The sequence below is a fragment of the Oxyura jamaicensis genome, chromosome 1 (genome assembly GCF_011077185.1).
Source record: "Oxyura jamaicensis isolate SHBP4307 breed ruddy duck chromosome 1, BPBGC_Ojam_1.0, whole genome shotgun sequence".
Classification (NCBI taxonomy): Eukaryota; Metazoa; Chordata; class Aves; order Anseriformes; family Anatidae; genus Oxyura; species Oxyura jamaicensis.
In genome coordinates, this window is record NC_048893.1 from 197,917,932 (window position 1) to 197,933,751 (window position 15,820).

At 37.7% G+C, this 15,820-nt stretch overlaps 1 protein-coding gene and 1 long non-coding RNA gene across 24 annotated transcripts in view; both read right to left on the minus strand.

Annotated features, from left to right (window-relative positions):
* DLG2 (discs large MAGUK scaffold protein 2) overlaps positions 1 to 15,820 on the minus strand; it is a 1,027,745-nt gene that overhangs the window by 523,285 nt on the left and 488,640 nt on the right. The window contains exon 1 of one of the 23 annotated variants that reach the window (XM_035343480.1): positions 49 to 320. The exons of the other annotated variants lie outside the window; for them this stretch is intronic. The gene's annotated coding sequence lies outside the window, so the exon portion shown is untranslated. Of the gene's footprint in view, positions 1 to 48; positions 321 to 15,820 lie in introns of those variants that run through there. 23 annotated transcript variants of the gene reach the window in all.
* The window catches only part of LOC118176536, a 31,591-nt gene continuing 18,141 nt past the window's right edge, over positions 2,371 to 15,820 (minus strand). Inside the window, exon 2 of the long non-coding RNA XR_004755459.1 lies at positions 2,371 to 3,409. This is a non-coding gene — a long non-coding RNA (uncharacterized LOC118176536). The remainder of the gene's footprint in view (positions 3,410 to 15,820) is intronic.

Below are 15,820 nucleotides of genomic sequence, written 5' to 3' on the forward strand. Positions count from 1 at the left end.
AAAAAAAAAAAAAAAAAAAAAAAAAAAAAAAAAAAAAAAAAAAAAAAACACCCCAAAAACTTCCACCAAAACTGAGATACAAATCTAATGCTGGTTCAGATCTCTCAACTACGCTGTTGCTTTGTCAGGTTCTCTCATGCTGCCTTCTGAAAAAAAAATAAAAACAACAACAACAAAAAAGCACAAAAAAACACCCCAGTGTGGCCAGTCTGCAGGTGTATTTACATACTGCCAGCAGGAAGTCCAGGGTGAGGCATCTTTGCATCCAGCTCACATCCAGTCTGTTAAATGCCTGTCTGCAGTTCTTTAGCACTGTCACCACAAACTACATATGTGTCAGTATGAAAGGAAGCTGCAGTAAACTACTGTAGCAGACAGCTCACCTCCTCTTCTCCTGTTCTGAAATTTAACTCCTTGGTTCTCTTCAATTTGCCAGCATGCAACAGAAGCAGCAGCAGTTCAAATATGAGATACACAGCACTGCAGGAAAGGAAGGGGGTACAGAAGTGCCAAAAATAGAAATGTGTATTAACTGTTAAGGTGAAGGAACAGGTGTTGTATGCGTTCCAGTGCAATTAAGATAATGAAAGGAAAGTGGATTTTACTTTATTCAAGTCATTTGGGATAGATTCAGAGATTTTTGCTACCTAATTTCAGTTCGCAACAGAAATACATCATAGCTGTTCTGTTTACTTGCTGATGTCATACATGCTTTGCTATAAGGATTTAAGACTCACTCAAGGACTTCTGCTTTGCTGATAGCTCCATGAAATAGAAAACTGATTTATTTTTTTTTTTCCAAATTAACCTTTAAATTCTGCCTTACCTAAGCATGCTTGTTCCTTTTCCTTTAATTGCAAGTTATTTTACATTAGGAGCTGAGAAGTGATTATGAATGCCTAGTTTTGCTGTGAAACAGCAATGTACTGCTTCCCTTTTGCCACATACCTCAGTTTTAACCCCTGCACCTCTCTGCAGTTATAATCTCTAAACAATAAGCAGAAACATACCCTTTTGGCTCCAGACATATGACTAAACAGATGTTCCTCCCAGCCAGAAGCAGTATCAAAGCTGCAAACTTACAGGGTTTATCACTGTGTTTTGTATTTGAAAGTACTGTGCTTTATAGGGCACATACTTCTTGCCCTCCTACCTATGATTGTGGAGATACCAACATGCAGAAGAACCACTGCTGTCCTGTGTGCTGGATCACATTCGTGAAACACATATGCAAGAGTAATTTCTGCTCTGCTTTTCTGTGGTAAATAGCAAATCAAAATTAATAGAGGCACAGCAAAGGAAATATAGCAATCTAATGTAGGACTCCTGGGGCCAAGGAAGCTCTTTATCTGCCCCAGGATTTTCTGTGAATGGCTGAAACTATTTTCTCTAGGGTGCCTGAATTCCAAAGGCAAAATATTCCACTCCCACTTAAAACTTACCCAGAGCATCCAAGTTACCGGAGCTGGATGGCACAGCCCAAGCTTTGAGCCCAAAGGCACATACTGCTCAATTCCTTTAAGACTAGAAAGAGTTCAAAGAATTCCTTCAACACAATTTAAAATGGTGAGTTGGTTAACTAAATGGAAATTCTTAAATAGTGACTGTTTTTCAGGGAAACTCCAAGGTACGTTTGCTTTTTGCCTGATGCATAAAGGCTTCTGACAAAATACTTTGTAACAGACAATATTTCTGGAAGGGAATAGTTTTAATTACTTCCAATTCAGACTTTTAGTTAATGATGGTAGTCAGTAAGCTTTAAGGCCATGAGACAGAGTTAAACCATGTCTGAAACATAATTGCTATAGAAGAGCTATCTACCCTTTACACCACTCCAACTCTCTGAACTCTAGGCTGATGGTAAGAGGGTAGATTCTCCAAGGTGCAAACCCTTTATTACACCACATAGCAGACTTGCATCACTGTCCACTTTTATGGGCTGTCCAAGTGTCTTATAAGGGAGTATAGGGAGAAGAAGGAAGGAGGAAAAATATGCTCTGAAAACACGAGGAAACAAAAACAAAAACATATTTTGTTTCTAGCTGGGATTTCACTGTAAGGAAACAAGGATGGAAAAACAAAAATGCCAAAAAGGAGAAACAACATCATTACATAGCTTAACCAATGCTATAAATGTTAATGTTAAAAAAAAAAAAAAGGAATAAAAAATGTACATATATGCATGTAGAACACCTCTCCCACTCTGCTCCCATGCTTTTATAAAGAGAATAAGTATAATTTGAAATCACTGCACTACAACCAAAAAAGGGTACATTCTCTCAAGCAACTATTTATATAGTTTTATGTATATTCAGCTGCTGAGAAAATCGAAGGAAACACTCATTAAACAATAAAATCTAACTTTATGACTTCTATCATCGACATTAGCAGTTTTACTGAACTATTTATTCAGAAAAATAGGGAACAATAAAAAGCCACAATTCATCCCACTTAAATGAAAAAAAAATAGAATACATTGTTCATTTAAGGAATAATGACAAAGCAATAGGGAGATAATTTTCTCCACCCACTGAAAATGTTAGATCAGGAAGCATAAACCTTGCCAAATACCTGATTCTGATTCCAATCAGAAATGCATTTTAACTGTTTGCATGCACTTGCAGATCTAACTAAAATCTACAGCACAGGAATGGCCAGACTACAAGTCATTTTATTACAGCTCCATCACACAGTAGTCTGCCATACGTTGTCAATAGCAGGTTTATTAGGTCTGTACCCGTATCCAGGGATTTTAAGATTATTAATATTTTACTGTAACCATAACAAAGTCTGCATTTTACAGAAGTGCTACAAGCTGAGCTGCTTTAGAAGAATTGGAGCTCCCAGCTGTGGTCTGCTCACAGGAGTAATATGTAGTTTAGCTTGCTCACTGAAGTGCTACCTTACAAGGGCAGAGAGATGCATGCAATTGAACAGCAATATTATCGCAAACAGGAGATAATCAGTTAAGAGAAAATTTTATGAGGGGCTTCTTGCTGCGAATGAGTGGGTGGTTTTCAGTAAACCAAACCATATCTATACTATACATTAAATTGCAATCTTGTGCCTCTCTGAGAATTGGTCTTACCACAAATGGACACATGGATATAAGCACAAAGTAACTCCAGTGTTGAATCCTATTGTTGTTTTGACATGGCAAGCAACAGAGACTGATGCTCAGCACTGAAACAGATGGTCATTTCATACACCTTGCCAACTGCTTGTATGTGCTGAGTATCACCGGTATTTTTGCTGGTCAGGCTCCTCTTTCAATTTTAACATTGCTGCTTTACTTAAGCAGCACAGAGGAAGAAGCACAGCTTTGCTTTAGACAAGGCATTCATCTTCTCTTGTTAAAGGAGAACTTCTCTCAGCACGCAAGTGGGGTGGCAACCTCCCCCTCACACACCTGTGGTGAAGATAGATGTTAGCTGTAGATGGTGCTTCTCTCCTACCTCCATCTGAATATATACACACAGTAGTCATAAAATGCCCTGACAAGGCCCTTTAAAATACAAATACAGCTCAGTCATAAATAATGCCTTTCTTATAAGAATAGGGAGACAGATGAAAAGATTAGTCATTCAGGGCTTGCAGAGCTCTGCTGCAAGTGAAACGGACAGGAGACAGAACAAGTTAAAAATGAAACAGCAAAGATTTAAAACATTCACTTTGCTTCAAGGCTTATATGTTAACACTCTGCATAGCTGTGGATACAGGAACAGAGATGATGATGTGAAGCTAAGTTAGTTAGCTTTTTTTTTTTTTTTTAGTACTAGGCAAGAAGAGATACTGATTTGGCTGACTGTACAAGCAATCATTCCCCATCCCTAACACATCCAATTATCTTACAGTTACATGATGCCAAGACATGACATTTTATGACCAGAATACTAGGAAAGGCATGAACCTTAATTTCTGCTATTCCATCTATCCAGAAGATAATTTTTTTAAGCATTCAAACCTTACAGAAGTTCAAGTAAATATAAGTCCCAGGGTTTAGCAGGGACCTGATTTTTCCTTCTTTGCTATAAACAGAAACCTCATCAGACAAACATTCCTCGTTCTACTGCAACAGGCAATATTATTATGGGAAATCCATGTCCACTCTGACAAAAGGGGCAGTCACCCCAATCAGCAACACCAAAAACATTTCTGATTTCTCTCCTGGTGAGGGTAAAACCCACTCTGTTACAGTCACAATACAGATAGAAGATTAGTTTCTACTTGTATTTTCTTCCAGTTATGATGTTTCATAACAGATTTTTTTTTAATAAAAAATATAAAATTCTATAACTTAGGCCTGAATTTTAAAGATGGGAAAATTGGGTTACTTGAAAGCTAAATGCTTCCTTGGAGCATCTAAGCCAATGGCTGCAATAGAGCTTAGCAATTCTGAGAACAGTCAGATACTCTGACAAACAAAGGTTGCAGAGAAGGGAATTTAAAACAAAACGAACAAAAAAATGAAGGAAGATGGGATAGAAGTAGAAAAAGAGTGAAAATTAAATTGTGTTTATTAAGGATGGGAAAGATGCAAACTTTGCTCTTCCAATTTCAGTTTTTCTAGCTTATCTAATTTCCTTAATAATTCTTCTGCCAAACATTTTCTCTTTAGAAATTACCTCTTCTGAAACTCAGCTGTGACATTACAAATTTGCCCCAGTCTAATTTGCCATTTAAAACACAAGATACTGCATGCAGACATCTCCTGTCACCTCTTCTGATGTATGGAAGAATTGTCATCTAGCAGAGGGCATGAAGAATTCCATACACAAGATCACAGAGCAGTAAAGAAAGAAAATGCAATCATTTTCCCTGCAGACCTCCTTTAAGTGTGAGGTCCCAAGAACTGTCAACATGCCCTCTGCCATGCAGTTATCACTTCGGTTTTTCAACTCTTCTATTATTTGATGTTGTAGATGCACTCAACTGGCTTGACACTAAGGGGCATGTTTTAGTGATGGGACTTAGTAGGTCAGATAAATGGATGGATTTGATGAACCTGAAAGTCTTTTCCAACCTAGATGACTCCATGATGTGTGGTGCAACAGGTCAAGAGAAGAGAGGATGAGGTGTTGTGCTCCCAAACTACATGAATGAGTGCTTTAACTGTGGAAGTATATGAAATGGAAACCAAATGAGCAAGCGCGAAACACTGAGAATCAGCATATCCATGCACAGAGGGATGTATTTTAACACTACACAATACAATGGTATAAGAGACAATAATTTAAATTTAGCAAGTTCTTTTCCCTCTTTTATTTGTTAAGCCTTAGAATGGAGACAGACTTAATTATGGTACTTAATTTTGATTTTAGAAATTGATTTTCCACTCTAGTTTCTGCTGGTGCATAGGAAACTCTAGTGAGCCACACAAGTGATACAACAACCATTAGCAGCCTTAAAAATAAATAAAAATATAAAGAATTCCACTTTATTCTTATCTTGGTCCCCAGTTCTGTATAAATTGTTTCTTCATTCACTTTTCTACTAGAAATTTTAAAGTTTCTTCCTGTGATTTTTAGAAATCACAATGAAAATGGTGTGTAAAATCCTCAGATGTGTCATTGTGCTGCTCAGTTTCTTGTATCAAATCACAGTGTATATAGCACAGTTATGCATCTGCATGGCAAGTAGTCCTACAGGAAATACAAAATTTATCCTTAGGGAGAGAAAAAGAAAGAAGGGACCACATACTGCAAGTAGTGTTTATGCGTGTCACCACTGCATTTTGCAAAGGACTTACTAAATATAATCCTGAACAAAAGTGAATCTGGTTTGAAAACACTTTCACTGCAGCACTGTGTGTATGCCTCCCATCCTGTAGTATTTAAGGACCGTTGTTTTCTTTGCATTTGCTAGTAACTCTGTGGAATATTATTTCTATTTCAGAAAGGGAAGAAAGAAGGCACAAAAAGTGAGTTGGTGACAGCCATGCAAGAGGCTGGAGCATCTGCACAAACTCTTCTCTCACTCAGCATGTGGCCACAGGGTTTGCCACAGCCAAAGGCAAAGCGAGGTGGCTTGCACTGTCCTAACTGTCAGGACACTCAGACCTGCACCAGTCCATCTTCTGTCTATACAGAGCAGGTAAGCTGGCAACATCCACTTACCTACCCACAAAGACCACCGAGGTATACCCTCTCTGTAGTTTCATACAACAGCAAGTGGGGCAGCCTTTAATGAGCTGTTCTAACCATTACTAATTAAAACAAAACAAAACAACCACAACAAAAGGACAGCCAAACACACACACACACACACACAGAACATTTGCAGACACAAACATGGGAATATAAATCAACCTAATAAATATTATTTTATTCCTGGCTAATTACAGGCTGCCTTCTCTTTCAAAGCCCTCCTTAAATCTCACTTTTACTTTATCAGCTCCAAGAGCAAAATTTAAAAGTCAGCTGAAGCAGAATCACGAGTTACAGCCACTGTATCAGTGAAACACATGGTCTCCTTTGACCCAGCGCCATTTAACAGTTCACAATGAATGTACCGAGCCCTTGTCCCAATACCACACCCTCCAGAAAACCCTCATGCCCAAGAACCCAGGTTTCACTGAAACACAAGATGAAGAACTACCAGTGATGAGTTCAAATAAGATGGGGAAGAAGTGAGCTACCAACTAACTTTACACCCCCACATCATCACAGGTGGGCACATTCATACTCCCATGGGCTGAGCCCATTCTGTGCTCTTCTGAGCAGCAGCAGAGCCCACGCACATTGATCCACTCCAGGCCAGGCTGCCTTGGGCCACTCTCCAAGCCCAGACCTGCCCAAAGCAGGTCACTGATCCCAACTTAGATCCCTCCCCTCCTCCCTCCAGCTATATTCTGCCACTGACTGAGCTGCCCCCACCTGAGCAGCCTCTTCCACCACTTCTTCTCTAGGGGCTTTCACCTGGCCTTTCCACCTGGCCTTTAAATGCTTCTTGAAGAACATAACCCAGGTGCTGAGAACAAAGCCACACAACAGGTATCGACTTATGCCCATTTTCATTGCATCTCTGGCTCTTCACCCCTGCACTCAGCTTTCCCAGGCTGTGATCCACACTCAGGTATGCGCCCTCACACCCTGAGTCCCACAGGTACAGGCCCTGCAGTTCTGTATCACTTAGGAAGTCAAAAGTCATCACAGAGGTAAATCACTGAACTCTGCTGAACCCTTAAGGTGCTGAACCCAGGTTTAAAAAGCAATGCATTCTCACTAAAATGCAAAAGAGATACAGTGGAAAAAAGCTCTGATTAGTCCCTCCAAATACAAGGTGGTCTATGTATGACAGGCAAACAGCAACAGAAGTCTTCATCCATGACTGGTAACAACTCCTGCTTCCTGTGTGCAGAGACAAGAGCTCTTTGTGTTCGTGGAACTGACTCGCCACCAGTTCATTGCTCGAGCACAGCTCAAACTGCAGCAGAACCAACACAGGGTTTTCTGCCTTAATTCTGCCACAGCTCTTCTGCATGAGCTTAATTATTCTTTGCAAGCCAGCTGCTCGCTCTTCAAATGAAAAGAATAATGCTCTACTGCACTGGGACAGACTAAAGATAAAAGTATTAACAAATGTGAAGTAATGTGATAGAAAGCATTATAGGAAAAGGGAGCATCTACCCCCGCACTGGCTTATGCGGAACCGTAGAGAAGCCTGCAGAAAGGTCTCTGTGAGTCCATAACAAAACTGATTACACAAATGGCTCATTGTAATATGACACATGAAAAAGTCCATTTTGGCAATAACAGTAATAAATGGTGGTGTTATACCTGCTTTGACCGGAAAGAGAAAAGAACTGTAAAGGAATATGAGGTCAAGGAAAAGAACATAATTTTATTTCATATACGAGATCTTCACAAGAACAATATATTGCAAATAATAAAACATAAACTGTATGTTTCCCCATCTAAAACATATTTCAATAAATTAATTATATGATAAAATAAGCTAAGAGAAAATTTACTGTACCATGTTTTCTTAATCAATACCACCCAAGTACAACCCCAGCCCTTTTTATTCCATTAATTAGGACAAACATGAGAAATGCAGATGTAGAGGTAATTTTGTTGTTGTTGTTGTTCCAGAGGATTTTGGCACTTTGAAAACCAGAGGAAACATTGAGGCAGCATATGGATAGTGGGATATACTTTGATAACAAACGGCCTAGAGTTGATCAAAAAAAATCCTGAAAAATTGTTATAGCTTTTTAGGACAACAAATAGAATCTTTTTTGAATGCTTTGAAGTTTTTAAATTTGAATGTTTCAAGAAAACAGAAACTTTCTGAGTTGTCTAACCAGTAGAAAATTGAGAAAGTGTTCCTTGAAATTGTCAAAATATTTGTCTTTCTTTTTCATCAAAAATCAGAACATTTCAGCCCGCTCCAGGGCTGTCAATACTGCTGTCTAAATTACATTTACATTTAACTTTCCCATGGGATCCCAGTCAACAGATATTTTTAAAATTTCTTTTCTGCACATCTCCTTGAAAATTCTTTCTTTCGATTCATGCATCTAGCAGACATAAAGATTCTCCCACACCTTTCTGCAAACTGTTTTTTGCCAAGCCAGGCACATTGGTTGCCTTCTTATGTGTCACCCAGACTTCATGAAGACACTATAATGAACTTACCTGAACTTTTAGAAAAGCATCATAATGATGGAAAGCACCATGAAAGCAATTAACTGATTTTAATTTTTCAGGCATAGTGGTAAGCACTATATTTTATGCCTAGACCTCCCAGAAACAGAATACAAGAGGAATGAGAACTTGTTTTCCAGCACTCCTCACAGCTAAGTACACAGAAGATTTAATATATGCAACTTTTTACAACTCATCCTTTGCTTTCTACATAGGGATGTACCAGAACAATCACTTCCAAGGACTCTAGTCATTCATTGTATGGTTCTAGGAGAACCAGATAGGTAATGAACTGAGCCAAGAATTCTTCCTGCTTCCATCTGAATTAACTAACTAGTTAGTGTGGCAAAATCCCATTCCCAGCAATGGATGGGAACTCTGATCTTACTCAAGAAAAACATTTTTTTTCTCTACACTTTTGTTCTCCTCACCATGCAAAGTCTTGAAAGGTTCGGTGAGGGTAAAAGTGATAGAAGGGCCCAGACTTCTAAGGAGTGCCTCATCCTCACAAGCTTATGCTTCCAGATACTGCTGGTTGTCAGTTAAAGCTAACTGGTCTTGTAATTAATGGCAGCAGCTGTCTGGGCTCTGGTGAGCCCCATTTCTGATCCAGATCATATCCATATTACATCAAGGCCCACAGGCAACAGATAATAAGGGGAGTGCTTCCAGTCACCTGCCTACCTTGCACTAGCCTGCACAACACTCTTACATCCCTTAAGAGTCATTATTTTAATCAGTTAAGCATATCCCACTGCCCAAACTGCTTCTTTAAGATGCCCTCTGACTTCTCTACTCTTTGCTTTCAAGACTCCCTTTTCAAGTGTGTAACAGGCATTTATGAGCTTAAAAATATTGGATTAAGTAATAATCGGTTATCTGAGAAGCCATATTCTGCCTACAATAACGATGTAGGAAAAGACGCCAAAAAGATAGTAGATTGCAGCTGCATTGCACAAATATATTGGTAATTTGTTGTGATTTAAAGATGAGGTAAGTAGACAGCATCATCTTCTAGTCTCAGATGGCTTCAGTCTAAAGAGGACTGAAGCAATATACCTTTTTATCATCTCACCTATTATAGACAATAAATCAGAATTAAAGCTCAGGACATAACATGACAACATAAATGTGCTATATGAATACATTACTTCAGTGTACTTCAAGGCGAGACCTCACTAGTGAAACATGGCCATTCCTACCTGTGGGATTTCCATCAGAACAAGTCCATGAAAGAGTATGCTAATCCTTTGGCTTTTACTGCACACTCAGTGCACATCCCAAGCAATACATCATGAATAAATATTATGCCTTACATCTCATGTTTCTTTGCCTATGCAAAGAGTTACAGAATATCAGACAGGATTTCATAAATCACAATTTCAGCTGTTTCTAGGACAGGGTACGCAGCTTAGGTTTCAACCTCTATAGCTGTCCATTTAGGAATGTGTTACATGCCTTGCTGAGAAATAACTACATTTGTAGTTACACAAGCAAGGCATACTACGTTACAAATGCAGACTCAGGAAGGTTTATTTATTTATTTTTAAGTAATGCAATACATAAAGCCACTTAAGCAGAAACAGGTAAAAGATTACATTAAGGAGAATACTCTTTGAAAGCTCAAGATAACAAAATGAATTACAAACTACTTGCAAAGTTGTGGCCTTCAGAAGTTGAGGTAATTTTCTCACAAAGCTTTTCCATGCACAGAGCCAGGGAGACTGGTAGAACTGATAAGTGGTAATCTGTTTTGCAATTACATTTAAACGTCTGGTCTCCTTGGTTTTCGTAGATTGATAAACTTGATTAAGGGGAGTCTTGAAATGTTACGGAATAGCATTTTTATAACTATTTTACTTGTGTATCCTTAAAATCAGGATTGTAAGTAAACTATGGCTACAGATCAACATCATAATATACATCTTAAGTCCAGTAAGTTCTTAATGGTTCTTTTGCCACTGTAGGAGTTTAAGTTGGTTGATATTATGCAACATAATTATCCCAGTAATAATTTCACAAAGAAGACACAGCTATACATAGGATGGATATAGTTATATGAAGAATGGTCTGTAGGATGTTTCACTTCAAATGGAAAACAAAAACAAAAACAAAAACAAACACACAACCTTCCAAACCCAACCCAAATATACACACACAATCCCTTATAATTCCTAAGAATTAAATTATCTTCTTCTACTTTAACTGGGGGTGTTGCCTACTAAACAACACCGTTTTTCTCTCATCTGATGCTGGCAGAGCCTCTGTTCTTCTGCTTACGTGTATTTCAGAGATTTAGGCAATATGATTTAGACAATTTATAAAAGACCACATATTTACTTGGAACAGAGCACCCAACTATGTCAATGTTCCAGACAGTACTAGATATAACGGTAAAAAAAATAAATTAAAAAATCGAAAGGTTGCCAAAATGATTTAGGCATTTAGAACATAGTTAGCTATTGCCAACACCAGCCAAATAATTTACCCATAACTCTTTAGTTTGGAAGAAAGGTCAAACCATAGACTCCTTTCAGTTTATAGAAGCAGAAATCCCACACATTTAATTCATCCGAACACTTATTTTAAAAAAGTGGAAAGCCTGAAATACTTCAGAACACTACAAAAAGTAGTATTTTGCACTTAATTAGGCTTCTCAATACACATGAAAGCACTTTAGAAGTGTCCCACAGGTCAATGAAAATAAAAACTGACAGCCATACAAGGCGTGAATTCATTTATAAATAAATACTGATTCTGGCACTTAACTCCTATGTAATTTATTCTACATGAAGAAGAGAAACAATGCAAGAACTAGCAATTTATCCTTTGCTAAGATGTGAGTGTAGCCCGTGGTATTAAATAATCTGAATTGCAACCATTTTCCTATGTGCACTTAAATATTTTCTGTAAATCAAAATTAAATACATTTTCACTTTGGTACTACCTTATACATTGGTATTATTATTCTAAACATTTCAAGTTTTCATCCACACATGACAGAATGTTTCTGGACAGACCAAATGGATTCTACATCACGTTTTTAATGTGAGCTGAAGCATTGTATCTACAAGATTTGAAAAGAAAAAATCAGTAATGTGCATAATTCTAATTAGACTGCAACTGAGCAGAACTGTTCAGCTGCCTTGCTTAACAGCTGGTCTAAATCTCTTAGGAAGGAGCATATTTTTACAAAACATTTTATGAGGCCACACACTGAGAGCTACAGGAGTTTATTATAGAGGCAGACAGGTTGATTAATAAATATCAGTTTTGCTTTGGAAATCAGAAATATAAGTGGATGGCTGTCCAAGATGCCTAGGCAATTTGTAGATTTATGTTTATTTACATGTGTGTAATTTAGTGACTCCAAATATTATATTAAATAAATAGCCTCATGCATAACTAGCCCAGATCTTTTATCAACTTCTCAAATGGTTATATTTGGCAACATTCAGAAGTGAATATACCCATCCTCAGACAGAAAGATTTGAAGAAAATGAGGATAAAATAGCTGAGCCAATACGTAACAGCAATCTGTCTCCAAGACACATGTACAGACAGGCTGGCAAGATAACTAGGGCAAGAGGAGTGGAAATAGAGAAGGCCAAAGACTGGGGTGTGTCAGATTTGCAGTTGTGAGTCACTTTATTTTCTGAGTTACTGTGCAAGATAGATGTCATGACCTTTCACACAGCATTGCTGAATAAAATGCTAGTAATACTAGATGTCAGCCTGGACAATAACTGGAATCATCTTATAAATGCTCAAAAATATTTGAAGTTTTCTAAGAGGCATAACTTTCTAGCACCAGTTCTGTGCTCTGGACCCAGTGCTACTGCTTCATAGTCTTAGTAAACAATGGTGAATAAGCACCTTGGTTCGTTTTTTAATGAAATGTGTATTTGGCAGTCAGTCATTAAATGCTTCATACTGACAACCAAAACATTTTCTATATATCTGTGCTGTGGAAAAAACAAACAGTTAACAGAGACTCAAGCTACTTGGGACTATATTTCCTTCTCCATCTCACTGTTATTTTCTTAACTTTCTGTTAATTAATTAAGAACAATTGTCTCCAGTCATTGAACTCCATCAATTCAGAGGTTCTCTAGGAGGTCGCCCACATTCATTTGCTGTGCTTCTGTTTTCTGTAGTCCGCGGTCCTCAGGGCCAGAGGTAACATATTAACTGTATAAAACACAAGATGTAGCTTTCCATATGGATAGGCTGAGGTATATCAACTCTCTGCCCAATCCATCCACATAAACCGAACTTGTTAAGAACATAGAAACTGGGTTCTCTTTGCAGCTAGATTACCTACATGAAATTGTCAGTGTCCCTCCTCCCCATCTTCCATCCTTCTTTCTTTCTAATTATTTTATTTGTTCTTTATTTGTATTGTTTTTCTGCTTGGATCAAACAGTCATTCACTTCAACATGCTTTCATTCCTTTTATTTTCCAACTTGCTCTAGCATAGATCCCTCACAACAGCTGGAAGAAGGTTATCTGGTAGTTTTTTCCTGAACTCCTTTGCCTGTAGTTCTACCCCATGAGGCTTAACTAGTAATATATTTTATGAACTAGGAATTAGGCAACTTTCTGAAATGCAAAAAATAAAAAATAAAATCTACCAACTACGTTAAGAAATAAAAATAAAATCAATACCACATCCATAATTCATTAAAAAACTGTCACTTCAAACATTTTTAAGCATCTCATTCTACCTCAGAGGTTTTCAGTTCGAAAGAACCATTTATGCCCATATTTCAGGGTCCAGAGGGAGTCTTGCTTCAAAATTTCTTTACTACAACATAAAGGATTAATCAGTCAAAGAGGAACAGGTGAGGGGACATTATTTTGATAGCACATTTTTATTACTGACTGCACAGAGTACTTTTCCTACTTCTCTCAAAATAAAATGCTATCAATAAAGCAGAATATATGGAAAGATAAAAACCCAAACATAAATGGCCCATATTTCACCTGGTCTAAAGCTGTCAATGAAAAATTAAAAAAAAAAAAAAAAAAAAAAAAAGAAATAACTGAAAAATTAAGTTTACATCTGCTGAATAGATGATACTAACCTTTTAAAATAATGTTTTGATTAAAGAGCATCCTCCAGCAATATGCCTGGCCAGCTGCTCAACAACACACACAGGTATAGACATAGAATTATGCAGAAAGAGAAGCTACTTGTACCAACAGTTTGGCACTGCTTCCCAGCAAGGTGCTGTTAGTTTTGTTCCACTGGCCTTGCTATAGGCACATTTCCTGATCTCTCCCTTCTGTAAAAATTATTTGGGAAGGTCAGTACCTCCTGCTCTGCAGCTCTGTTCAAGCACTGTGGTAGAGCTGCCACTCACAGATGATGCTGGGAAAACTGCCACGATCAGAGAGCTGCTACTTTTTTTCTGTTGTTATTGTCTTGTTTGCAAAAGTAGAAGCCAGAAGAGCTCTTTTTCAGCTCAAATAACTTTGTGCCTCAGTGCTTTTACAGATTTCAAATGATCTCAGTATTACGCAGTTTACATGGAGATCCTAAACTGTAACTGCAAGATCATTTTCAGAAACATTTACAAAAGTATTTGCTATGATAGATTGCACAATTTATGCCTAGACCAACTCGCTTTCAGGTTCTATGGCTCTCTGAATAAGCAAATCCTGTTTTGTTACAAAGCAGTCAACTCCTTCCAAACCTTACACCCTGCCCTACCATCCCTCCTAATTGCCTACTTGAGACCTGGTGTGGGCAGCATCATCTCTAAAAATCCATCAGAACCTTCTGTCTTGACTCCAAGCTCTTTTGCCTACCAGTGTGGAGTTCCTGGGATTTCTGAGACTAGTAATTCATCACTTCTCGCATAACCTAGGTCCAGACATCACACAAATCCAGCAATGCAACACGGCTTCTTTCTGCCCGTACCATGGGACCTGTGATGTCAAGCCTGGACTGAAATATGTAAATTTGGATAGCTAAAATTAAGTGAGGTAAATCACACCTCAGAGTAATCATAAACATCCTATACTATTAAAGAAAAAATGTCCATTTGTGTTTTTTGCATGAGCTGACAGGTAAGAATATGTAATTTTATCCCTTCTGTATAACTAATCGTGATAGTTAAGAGAAGCACTCTGAAGAACATTTGATTTAATAAGACTGGTGGCATTTGGAGATACCCTAGTTTCAGTATGCTGTTGTGACACCCATTTCCACTGTCTTTCTACCAGGATGAAAATAAATTTTTGGTTTTGTGTTCCACAGAAACAGATGCTCAGTGAAGTGAAGAGAGGTATTGGATCATCTCTGTGCTCTCAAATATATTTCTAAAATTCAAAGTATACATTCTTACTGGAAGGCTGTGTGCCCCCACCTGCATGTCCTTTTCCAACGGTTTTATTTTTATTTGAAATTCTGCTGTTTTTTTCAGTAACCCTTCAGGAATAAGAACTGAGATTTAGGACCAGCAACATATCCCTTCCTTATTGCCAAAGCAAGTCATGCCTACAGTTTGTTTCAGATACTATATTTGAGTTCTTAGCCAGAGACTCTGTCTGTAAGCGTGATCACATATTTGAAAATACTACTTGACAATACGCACAGGTAGACCCATTTAAAGTTAGTCCTTGGTTGCAGTATTTATGAATTAAAAGTTATACAAAAACTTGGGGGTTTAAACCTTCACTATCAGAGGATGGTATCTTATCATCTATTTTCCATCCAGGACAAATAACCCTTGTAAAGATGAATGCGGTCAGATTTCTCTACCATCTCCTAGCACATTGTTTTAAAATTTTGTAAGACTCTTTTTTTTTTTTTCCCTCCACTAAGCTGAATAATGCTCATAGAGCTTTCTCTTGTGTACTGCAATAAAGAATCGTTAAACATCCCAATATCAAACATTTAATATTTCCAATACATTTTACTCATGCAGTGTAAGTAGAGTTACTGAAGCATCAAGAGTTCAGACTGCAGACTGTTTTTCTGATATGTTAGACTTCACGACATTTTACACTACCTGAAAGGGTATGTTAGTGATATCTTAGTGCAGCTTATTAGCATTGATTTGTATTATTTTAATGCCTAACGTTTTTCAATAATTATACCTACAGAAGGCAATAAAATAGTTAAATCAGACACCATTACCCGTTAACTCACATCCTGATTTTA